Here is a 4,505-nt window from a genome sequence, read left to right on the forward strand (position 1 = left end):
GTAAATATTTTCAACCAATGTCCCCTGTGAAGCAGTTTTAGCACTAGGCCAATTCTGAATTAAGGGGAAATAAAGAGAAGACTTTGGAGACACGGTCTTTTAGGGAGTCGCCAGACAGGTCAGAACAAATAATCAGTTACAGTTCTTCTGAGTAACGTCTGTTCTGCTCCCTCAAGTATTCAAAATGTGGGCTGTATTTCCACAGCTACTGCTCAGCTGGGGAGCAATGAATGGGGCTAGGGGTAAGTGAAAAATCCACCATGTTTATTGTCCTTAAAATCCACTGTTTTTTGGTGTGTGTTTTCATCTGCCATAATTTTTTATAATTATTTCTTTTATTGATTTTTAGGGAAAATGGGAGAGAAAGAGAGAGAGAGAGACAATGATGTGAGAGAGACACATTGATTGGCTGTCAGTACACACGCCCTGACTGGGGATCAAGCCCACACCTGGGTATGTGCCCTGACCGGGATTAGAACCTGTGAACGGAACAATGCTCCAACCAACTGAGCCACACAGGCCAGGGCCCACCATTTTTCTTAAATCAGTGTTCACTATATTGTTGCAAATGTTGGTAAATTTCCACGGCTCTGTAAAAGTTGTTTCTGACAATTTTTGCCCATTTATTCCATGTCTTTTATAGAGGAGCAGAATCAGCTGCTCATCTTGCGATATTTGCTTATACTACTCCATCTTTTTGTATTAATACAGCATTTTTTGTAATAGCCAGCTCAAAACAACTTTTTCCTAGTTTAATTGCATGACATGTTGTGTTTGCATGATGGCAGGGGGGAGCGAATCTTTAAAACAAGGGCATAAAATATGAAGCTGCCCTTGTTTGAACATTATGTTACTATTAATGATGTCCTCTATATATCAGATAAAATGCTTTAGAGTGAAATATGAAAGATATACTGCACAGTATAGTTCAAGGAATTTCCTGATCATCACCATTATCTTTATACAGATAATTTAGAAAATACCTGTCTAATCCAATATAAAATAGGTAAAACAGATTAATTATATCTAAGATTTAACAGTATAAGCCAGATAAGGCCATGTCTGTGATGAAAAACACTGCCATAAAAATGAAGTTTAAACCAAAATATTAATGTAAAATAATAATAATGATGCTAGTGAGACAAGAAATTTTCCAGAAATAGCTGTTGGCCAGATGTAGGGGAAAGGAAGGGGAGACAATGATAGACATTCTCCAATTCAAAAATAATCACTTCACTTGTTGTAAGATTAGCAAGTATCAAGGACATTAATCAAACATGTACCTTTAAAAATATGAAATGTGCATTACCTTCAATCGGCTCTCATGTGAAATACAATAGTAAAAAATGTCTATTTAGTAAAGTGCTATGGTGAAAGGATTTATTCATTTTTTCTTACCATTTCAAAAAAACTTCCTGGACTTACTGACTTCTTTTGGTGACAGAATATAAAGAACTTAGGAAGTCAGCAGGCTGTTTGCTGAAGAGGAGTGAAATATTTCAGATGAAGATGATAACTCGGTAGAATTGACACTGAATTTGCAGGAGGAAAGAGGGGAGATGGACGACAAAACCACTGGAGAAGCAGGACCTCCAAAGCACTGAATGAAGGACAACTCTGTGATATAAGTTCCCAAATTATCACAACCTTGAGAGTTTGAGAATTCAAAACAGACTCTAAATGCCAAATTTGTTCACAATATTTGCTTATTAAAAATTATATATAATGCTTCCTTCTTTTTGTTTTTGTACATCACTGCTATAACTACTTACCTGTATGTTTCAATTCTGAGATAAATAAAATTTATGCCTACTATGAAAAAGTATTAACTCCGACTGCTATAACAAAATACCACAGTGTTGGTGGCTTAAACAACAGAAAATTATTTTCTTACGTTGGGGCTAGAAGTCCATGATGAAGGCACTAACATGGTTGGATTCTAATAAGAGCTTTTTTACTGGCTTATGGACAGCCTTGTCAATGTGTCCTCACATAGCAGGAAAGGGAAGGAAAAGGGGAGAGAGAGACTACATGCAAGCTCTCTGGTGTCTCTTTTTATAAGGGCACTAATCCCTTATTAGTGCCCCACCCTCATGATATCATCTAAACCTAATGATCACTCAAAGGCCCTATCTCAAAATACCATCACACTGGGGATTAAGGGTTCAATATATGAATTTTGAGAGTACATAATGATAGCCAGCCATATGCACTATACTGCCAAACTGGTTATTAAAAAAAATGAACCACTTTCTTACACCTTACACCAAATAGCTGTTGCCTTTAAAACCCCTCCTCAGCCCCCACCTTAGGTTCTGCCTTCACAGTTCACCCAGATTAGGTTCTGATTTGTCGGTTTCTATGCCAGTCAGTGTCAAAAGCTCTTCCTCCTAAGCAGCCATTGGCTCCTCTGGGAAATCCAGAATGACCCTGCTTTCACGTTGGCACCAGCCCTTCAGTCATGCCCTCAGTCCACTACTGGGTATATCTCTGGCCGCTCTGAGAAGCAGCACCTCAAGTCTGTGCTGGTGGCAATTTTGAATTCTCATCCCTGACCTAACCTTCTTACAGTGCAATCTCCATGAAGGCAAGCATTTGTCTTGCTCGTTCTTAGTTCACTCATAGACTTTACCTGTGTCTATGCATCTGTGCTAGCATCACATGGTGACCTGTCAAACGGTCATTTTGGTCATCACGGTCACTGCCTTTTTTATAATATAGATGTGTGTGTGTGTGTGTGTGTGTGTGTGTGTGTGTGTGTGTGCGTAGCTTCATGTCAGCTTAATTTAAAGATAAAGTTAAGACAGACAGTTGTTAATTAAGTGAAACACAAGAATATCAAAGTCTTAAGAGATTATATGTATTGTCATCTGAGGAAATTCTTCTCTGAGAAGTAGGTAACAGCAAAAATCAAGTTTTCTGACATGGCTAGAGAAGGAATTGTCAGTGAAGCCATTCAAATAGTGCTCCTCTGAGCAGGTTTACTGATCCATCTATTATCAGCTGGACTGTATTGAGAGGTTTATTGAAGCATTGTGATTTCTTCAGATGGCAATTTTAATGAGCCAGCCATTTCATTTTTATTTTAATTCAGTGGCTTAATTCACTTACTAATTATTCTAGTATAATGATCATTGAAAAGCCAAAGGATTCTGTGATCTACAAAGCTTTTGACATATGCCTACTTTTTCATCATCGAAATTTCTCTTACTTCCAACTTGGGTGCTGCCAAAAACATCTTTTAAGAACAGAATTATAAATATAAAACTAATTAGGTCAAGATTATCATTCTCAATATCGCAGGGTGATAGTCTCATTTTGTAACTAAAATTTATTTGGTAAAGATTAAATATCTACAGACTTTGTTAACCCTGAGGTTGAAATGCTTAATTCAAAGAAACTTTGATCCCTTAATTATTCCCATCATAATGTACGTTGAAGGAAATTATACTTATCATTATCCAAAAAAATTAATCTAGTTAAACTACTGATGTGAATCCTGATTATGATAGGTTTGAAGAAATTATTTTTCTGGGTTTATTAAATGTCTATCTCTAAAAACAAATGAGCCCAGCCAGTGTTGATCAGTGGTTGAACTGTCAACCATGAACCAAGAGGTCACAGTTTGATTTCCGGTCAGGGCACATGCCTAGGTTTCTGGCTCAATCTCCAGAAAGGGGTTTGCAGGAGGCAGCCAATCAATGATTCTCTCTCATCATTGATGATTCTATCTCTCTCTCCCCTCCCTTCTCTCTGAAATCAATAAAAACGTATTTAAAAATAAAAACAAATGAATTGATTAGTAAGTATGTGGAAAGCAAATATTTCTAAAGATGGTTTCATACTAGGGAGGGCTGTACTCTCAAGGATTACTTAATTTGGAAAGAGGCATGAAGACCTGGCTAATGCCTCTAGTAAGATAGATTTCATTTGTGGAAAGTCATTGTGTAATAGTCCAGAGGTTCTAGGGTTCTTTGACACATAAATAGACTAGAGGCCCAGTACTCGGATTCTTGCACATTGGAAGTAAATTAATTAGAAGGTGGCCGGCAGGGTGGGACTGGGCAAGACAGGCTGGACACACCCTGGAACCAACCTCCCATGGGCCCTCTCCGGCCGGCCACACCTGAGGCAGCACCGGGGCTCTAAGGGTGTCTGCAGAGTGAGTGGAGTTCCTCTGGCAGGTGGGGTCCCTCGGGCTGCCCTGCAGGGATCAGGCCGCAAAGGGCTCTCTGACATCCCCCAAGGAGTCCTGGGAGAATGAGAGAGCACTCTGCAAAGTTGCTGTCACTCCACAGCTCCTGTGTTGAGCGTCTGACCCCTAGTGGTCAGTGAGCATCATAGCTACCAGCTGGTTGGCCAGTCAGCCAGTCAGCTAATCGCTTAGTCTTTTATATATATACTAGAGGCCCGGTGCACAAAAATTTGTGCACTCGGCGGGGAGGGGGGTCCCTCACCCTGGCCTGTGCCCTCTCGCACAGGCCTGGGACCCCTCGGGAGATAAC

Source organism: Myotis davidii, unplaced genomic scaffold, assembly GCF_000327345.1.
Source record: "Myotis davidii unplaced genomic scaffold, ASM32734v1 scaffold1416, whole genome shotgun sequence".
NCBI classification, from domain to species: domain Eukaryota; kingdom Metazoa; phylum Chordata; class Mammalia; order Chiroptera; family Vespertilionidae; genus Myotis; species Myotis davidii.